An 8,391-nucleotide genomic window follows, 5' to 3' on the forward strand; every position below is an offset into this window, starting at 1 on the left:
CAGGCATTTTGGGTTTTCATGAGCTGTATGCCATAATCATCAGTATTAAAACAATTAAAGACCTGAAATATTTCAGTTGGTGTGCAATGAATCTGAAATATATGAAAGTTTCATTTGTATCATTACATTATGGAAAATAATGACCTTTATCACAATATGCTAATTTTTTTAGAAGGACCTGTATATTAATTTAATCAATTAAGAGTTTTGAGCGTTACAGATGGGAGGGAAAGACATGAACTTCAGGGTCACCAAGGCCAAAACAACAAACAAAAGAGCACCCCTTCTGGCAAAAAAACAAACAAAAAAAACCCCCTCTTATCTAACAAAAGAAAAAAATACATTTCCTGAGCTCCCTGGCTGGCCACAAAACAGTTAGTTAAAAATAAGATGGCAGAGAACCCCTACCAAACTTCCCATCTAAGCAAAGGTTCTTAAAATAGTACAGTCCACCAAAGATTACAAATATTTTCTCGGAGTTCAAAAAGCGTTCAATAAAAAAAAAAAAAAAAAATCTCAGAGTTGCTAAAACTCTTTGTACGCACATAAGTTCAAAGTCAACCACACTACAATGCACAAAACCAAGTGGAGATGTCCAAGGAGAAAGGGTGTGTGGTGCTGGATCACTGAAGCTTTTATGCAGAGTTCACTGATGAGGATGAAGTGATTCCAGGTGTGCAACATGTTGAGACAGCAGGCCTGTGGCAAGTAGAGTTGTCTCAATGTTGTCTATCAAGAGAACCACTAGAAATCAGTGGACATAACACATTCCCTTAATGCATCGCTTCAAGCAACAGTACAAAAAAAAAAAAAAAGCTTTACAAATTGAAAGAGTCTGATATTATGAAAATGCATATTGTTGTGTTTTGAGTCGTGCATAAACTCAGCAAACTGACATTTGCATTTTGAAGAGAAGCGTTTCTAAAGGAAGTGGAGGAGAACAAAAGAGTAATACATCTGCCAATAATAGACTGCCAAGTAAGATATAAATTTGAAAGCAAGTCTGACTGAGTCACTGAAATTAATTTCCTTTTAGGAATACATTATTAGGATTTTTAAATCCAGACCTTCAAATGCCACCAAATCATGATGCTGATCGTTCACACTCCTACACAGACATTGCATTTCACTCCAAGTGAGATGTACTCAAATTAAAGTCATTTGCACATATTAATATTTTAATACATTATCTTGATAATGGCATCCTCATGCTGTCTGGATGAAAAGCAGACAGATGGTAAAATAGACAAATAAAAAACATGCTTTAGACTACTTCTGCCAGAAGTATGTATCCCCATTTAATAGGACTATTAATTGATAAATTGGTCTTTACCATTTAAATTTCTAACAAACAAACAAACAAACTTCCAAATACCAAATGTCTGCACAGCTTGGAGTGATAAGTTGGTGAATGAACACATCATGCTGCATGTTATTACCATATATTTTAAAACTTTTTAACTTGCAACTTCACACGGTTTAGGTGAGAAAAGTATGTGTCTGCTCCCCTGAATGTTAATCTAAGTTCAACATAGCTTGGGGGGAATTCAGCAGCCAGTTATCCAAGTAAAATGTTATTTTGAATCTCTTTAAAAAACATGTCTGTTTTAATGCAAGTTATGTTTATTATTATTTTTTTTTTCTGATTCAAAGCGTGGGTAACATCAATAATATTTTAATATCTTAATATTTTCAAGTCCGTGTTTTGTAATAGGGACGGAACTGTAAAATATTGGCTTTAACAATAATATATATATATATACTTTGTATAAAAAAATATATATATATTTGCCCAGCCAGGAATCTAACACAATATTCCTCTGGCAAATGACTCTGCTCAGTCTGTAGTCCTGGTACTCCTTGACCTTAACGCTACATTTGATACTGTGGACCACAGTACCCTTTTACCCCGGCTAGAACACTGGGTTGGGATTACTGGTCCAGCATTAGAATGGTTCCATTCATACCTGAGCGACAGGAGTTTCTGTGTTAATTTTGCTAACACTCTATCTACTTCAGTGCCTCTTTCCTGCGGGGTCCCGCAAGGCTCCATTCTTGGACGCCTTCTGTTTTAATTGTATCTCCTCCCCTTAGGGTCTATCCTGAGGAAACATGATCTTTCCTTTCATTGTTATGCTGATGACTCTCAGATTTATCTGCCATTAACACCTAACAGTTCCTCCTCCATTCACCCTTTGTTAAAATGTCTTGATGACATCAAGACTTGGATGGATCCTGCAAACCTGGACTCCCTTCGGCCATATCTAAAACAGTCTGTTACCAGTCTCGGGATAGTTTTAGACTCAGACTTTAAGTTTAATAAGCAAATAAATTATGTTCTTCAAAAAAGCTTATTTCAGCTAAGACAGAAAGCTAAGCTCAAGCCCATGCTGTCCAGATCCGACCTTGAAAAATGAGTCCATGCATTTATTACAACCCGGCTGGACTACTGTAACTCGCTTTATGCTGGGGTCAGTCAGGTCTCCCTCTCATGTCTCCAGCTTGTCCAAAATGCTGCAGGTCGGCTACTAACAGGAAGTCTCAGGTTTGAGCACATTACTCCAGTTCTGTCCTCCCTTCAATGGCTTCCTGTGTGTGTCAGAGTTGATTTTAAGATTATTTTGCCATTTAAGTGTGTTAATGGCCTTGCACCCTCATACCTTTCCGACCTTCATCCTTATACTCCTTCTTGGGCCTTGAGATCTTCAGACCAACACTTTTGGCCGTACCTAAAACCAGGCTAAATCTCAGAGGAGATTGGGCATTTTCAGTCATGGGCCCTAAACTCTGGAACAATCTGCCCGTCAACATTCGATAGGCCACCTCAGTCTCTACTTTTCTACTACTCGGGACCCAAAATTCTCAGGTTTAGTCCCCAGTCATTGCACATTCCATGGTGTCTCTGAGCAGGGCACCCCATCCCCAGGCACCCCCAAAAGCCACCCACTGCCCCACCTGGGGGTGAATGGGTTCAATGCAGAAAGCCAATTGTTCCATTGTATGGGAGCATGCAATGATGGCTACAAATTATTATTATTTCTAGGGGTTCTCTTATTAGAGGACAACTTTTCTCATCTTGCTTGTTTACAGGCCTGCTGTCACACCTGGAACCACGTCCTCTTTATCAGTGGACAACATAAAAGCTTCAGTGATCCTGCGTCATGCCTCTTTCTCCTTGGGCATTTCCTCTTCCCACTGGACATTGTAATGGTGTGGTTGACTCTTAATTTAACTCTGTACAAAGAGTTTTAACAACTCTGAGACAATATTTCTGATCCTCTGTGAACTTTACTATTTAAACACTTTTGCTTAAATGGGACATTTGGTAGGGGTGCTCTGCCATTTTATTTTAACTACCGGTAACTTTTCTCCTATTTTGTGACCAGACGGCGAGTTCAGGAATTGTAGTTTTTATTTTCTTAGATAAGATGTGATTTAATTTTCTAGCCAGAAGGGGCATTCTTTTGTTTGTTGTTTTGGCCTTTGAGACCGTGCAGTTCATGGCTTCTCTTCTGTCTGTGATGCTCAAAACTATTAGAAGAATAAATCATTGTAATACTAAATTGAGTTTTTTTTAGTTATTAGCTTTTCGTTTAGTTTATAATTTGTGTAACACCCTGTGCCTCAGACTCAATCCACGGGTTGCAACAGTGGCACATGCTAATACACTACTCAATTATAAGGCAAACACTGCCATGCCTTAACCCATGACTTTGTCACATCCTGAATCGACTATTGCAATAGCATTTTGTTCGGTACATCATTCAAAACTCTCAACAAATTGCAATATATTAAACACTCTGCTGCCCACCTTCTCACACACACATGTTCCCATGAACATACCACTCATGTCCTGCAGAAACTCCACTGGCTCCCCAACACTCAGCACATCCATTTCAAGATCCTCCTCATCACATTCAAAGCCCTCCATAATCTGGCCCCTCCACACCTGACCATCCTACTCCATCACCACACTCCTTCTCGTTCCCTCCGCTCCTCCGATGCCAACCTTCTGTCTCTCCCCTGTAGGACCAAGCTCAAACCTGGGGAGACAGAGCCTTCTCCATCACTGCCCCCACCCTCTGGAACTCACTGCCCCAACAGCTTCATGCCTGCTCCGATCTCTGAGTACAGACGCCAGATATTTGGAAACGTTGTAAGTGACAGAGTTAATCAAGCTGACAAATGGCCTTAAAGGTACCTTTAAGAGTAAGAGGGTACTATTTATAAGACTCAGCTGAATACAGCACCTCAGACTGAGGGAGTCTTTCGGATGAAAGACAAAACGTTTCTACATTTTTTTTTTGTTTTGTTTTTTTGTTTTTTTTCTTAATGTCCGCAGAGGATCAGATTTAACTTTTTTTAGATCATTTTTTAAAATCATTTGCTTAGGGTTTACTCAGCCAATGATTTGAGTTTAGTGGCATGTTTAAACAGTTTGTAATTTGAAAAAAAAAAGAAGGAATTTCTGTTACCTTAATTTAAAAAATCTCAAATTAGTCAGTGGATGGTCACTGCACAAAGTTCTGGTCACTGTGCATAAACCATCTTGATGGGCCTGCATGCTTACTTGAGCATTATTTCCCGTGCTTATTTTTTCTATGGTGTAAGAAAAAAAAATATGATTTTACTTTGAAGCCTATAATGGAGGGGAAAAAAACTCCTTATTGTTAACATAATGCAATAATTATATTACTAAAATGTTCAATTCTGACCATGTTGAATGTGCCATTTATACTGCAACATTACTGGATTTAACAGTTTGCCACTGAATACTGAAAGCAAAAAGTAGTATTCATATCTCCATGTGGTATAAAGTCCCAAAAGAATTGCCCCCACCCAAAAAAAAAAATATATATATATATATATATAAATAAATCACCGACAACAACACAAAGATTTTACAAACCAAGTGAAAACCTTTGGTATTCAGTTTAAAATAAAAATATTTATATTTTACTTTTAGACAAACAAAATTTCTTAAATTAGTAGTTTTTTTCTTTTTTTATCTCAAACATGGCAATTAAACTAAACTAACATAATAACCCCAAAATAAACCTTTAGCTTACTAACATTACAATTCCTCATCTTTTTTTCCCCACTGCACTGTTTTTCCAAAGCACTACTTAATTTTTCTTATTACATTTTACTCAATATGCAGTTTACTTGCAGGCTGTAATAAAAAAAAAAAAAAATAAATAAAAAAAAACATTTTAGATTTTCTGTCTGACATTAAATGATATATATTCAGTATATATTATTTTCCTGTTGATGTTTATAGTACTGGATACTGCCATCTAGATGGCTTGCATTTGCAGATTGTGCATTTTATAGTTAATTATGTTGCTGTGCCGTACAAACATTGCTCCAAAGTTATTATTGTGAGGCAGCTGTTAGTTTAAACAGCATTACAACCAGGCAGCACTCATGAATCAAAACAAAATGGTGTTAAATGAATAAAGCTGATGACAATGACTTATCCTTTAGTGAGACATTAAAGTTTGAAAGCAGCACAGCAGCATTTTCATCTTACATATTTTATTGGCAAACCATTAATACTGTTATTACCACAGTCTATTGTTGGTCTTCCCTTCTGTATCCCGTGACAGACTGCTTTTTATGTTTATGGACAAAAGAGCAATTAAACACGTAGATTGGTGAGCATGTTCAGATTTTAGTGTCTGTTTCAAAAGCTGATTAGTTTTAGCTTTTAATGACATTCATCTTGAGTGAGTCCTATCTGTGCAAATGCAGATGCGTGTGAGGATTATGGCTCCACAGTAACTCCGTGCAGACATTGTTTGGCACCTTTACCTCTAGTAAATAACATAATCTCACACCAGGTTATGAGACTTTGATTTTTCAGAGCGTTTTCATCAGAAAGGACAGTGAAGGAATGGCATCAGGCTGTTTTTGGTATCAAAGCTGAAAATAGGTCCCTTTTGATTCCTTCTGTGTGTCCCTTTGTATTGAGAGGCTGATGGATGATGTAAGGATGTCTTCTTCCTGGAAAACTTTTCATTTATTGTGCTTTTATTATTCATGGTATACTCAGAGTAATAAAAGCAAAATATGTAAACCCCATTCCTATTTTATTTTATTTGTTTAGAATTCATTCATTTATTCATAATATGTACTTGCTTCTTCCTTTATAGGTTATGGAGTTGCTCACTGGAGCACATGTCCAAGAACCACTGGTGCAAGAGGCAGGGTGCACCCTGGACAGGTCGCAAGTCCATCACAGGGACATATAGATAAACATTCATTCACACCCTCACTCTCACCTTGGGGACATTTATATTTATTTTTTTTATTTTTCTTGTATCAATTAGAATAGCATACATGTTTTGGGTCTGTGGGAGGAAACCAGAGTTGCTGGGAAATTTAAAAAAAAGCCTGGTAAGAACATGCAAACCCTAACCCAGAATTTGATCCAGCAACCTTCCAATTGAAAGGCAACAGTGCTATGAAGAATATATTGATACGCTTCCATCCATCCATCCATTATCTTCACCTGCTTCTTCCATTTTGGGTCGCAGAGGTCACTGGTGCCCACGTCCAGCCATCACTGTGTGAGAAGCGGGGGACGCCCTGCACAGGTCTCCAGTCCATCCCAGGGACACAAGGAGACAAACAACTATTTCCTCTCTCACACACACCTAGAGACAATTTAGAGTTACCAATGAGCCTAACATGTACATTTTTGACCTGTGGGAGGAAACCGTAGTACCTGGAGAAAACCCACGTATGCACTGAGAGAACATGCAAACTCCACCCAGAAAAACCTCCAGCTGGGATTTGAACCAGGGTGACCTGCTCGCTGAGAGGCGGCAGCTCTACCAACTGTGCCACCGTGCAGCCCCATGCTCCAACCAGTAGTGTTTAAATCAATATTTCAGACTTTCTTCAAAAAAGTGGAATGGTGGCCAAGAGCAACTACATCTGATCTTTGTTTTTCCACTCAATTTTTGTAACACAATGAGAAAATATGTTGTTTTGCTATTCAACTTAAAGGCTTCTGTACTAAATTAATGCTAATAAAATCTAGGGTTTTACATTTGTTATGATACATTTGATTTTACCCATGATTACATTGTACTGTAGAGCAAACCACAAAACCTTTCTTCAGCCTTCTATTTGTCTCTTATGCTGCTTGAACATGCAACTGGCACAGTGGCTCATTTTGAGAACCTGCCCATTATTTTAGTTATTGAGAGAATTTGACCATAACGTCTGTACAGCTGTAGCTGGAGAACAAAGTGTTCCTGCGTATTTGCGTTTGTGTAATACTTCTGTGTCCATGCCCGGGATGTGAAGTGGAAACGGATGACTGGCAGGTAGGTTTTCAGAAGAAGTCCTGTTTGCATTTTTAATAAAGCAAAGGCAATACAGGCTTGACTGCTGTGTTTGTTTTTGGTGGAGTCTCTCAAGACGTTTTTGAAGCTGAGAATAAAATAATGCCATGGAAGGAAGACAAAGAAAGCATGTGAGGGACGGGGTGGAGGGTGGGGGCCACTACCTGGAGGCAACGCCATTGTAACGTTTCCACAATTTGATGCTGCGTTTGAAACAATGGTGCCTCATTCAACTCAGTGAACAACGATGCTTTTATGTAGTGCAGAGAAACGAGCCATCTTCACATATAGCACTTTACCAGCAAACCCTTTAAAATACTTCAGCAACATGAAGTGACCCAAAAACGTCACCTGAGTCTGGGGTAGTGTTCTGAAATGAAGAACATTATGCAAGGAACAAACCTTCTGGCAGACGTGATCAACCACAAATTATTCTATTCAGATTCACAAACGATGGGCTAATTTGAGGGAGTGACACCAATTTCCCACAGGCCAACCAGCACATTTTTTTCTATTTACCCTTAAATACTAAAGTGTGCTTCCAGTGATCGAGCATGAGGGAGACACTAATGAAGGATGGATTTTATTCAGACCCTGCTACCCCCAACCCGCTCTCATCACCCCTCTCGTCTAACAGTTTTACAGACTTTACAGTTTTGACATCCATCTCCTAGCAACTACAACTCAAGGCACCGACCATTTGCACTGCAGCTCTAATAGGAATATCATTAAAGTAAAAGTTCACAGCCATGTTAGCAGATTGGTGAGGATATATATTTGCTGTGATGCTTTAAGCTAACATGCTGATGTTTTGATATAATAACAACATGACCAGGATAATCAAAAATACATCAATTTCTTAAGACAAAAAAACAAATCTCAAACTGATTTTAGGTGAATGAAAGAAAAAAGTTTCTAAAGAATACAGCATTCAGATAGAAAATATAAAAACAAAAATTCTGAGCCATACAAAGCTCTTGTTATATCACCACACACACACACATATACATATATATATATGTATATGTGTGTGTGT

This window comes from Nematolebias whitei, chromosome 3, assembly GCF_014905685.2.
Source record: "Nematolebias whitei isolate Nwh7 chromosome 3, NemWhi1, whole genome shotgun sequence".
In the NCBI taxonomy this organism is placed as follows: domain Eukaryota; kingdom Metazoa; phylum Chordata; class Actinopteri; order Cyprinodontiformes; family Rivulidae; genus Nematolebias; species Nematolebias whitei.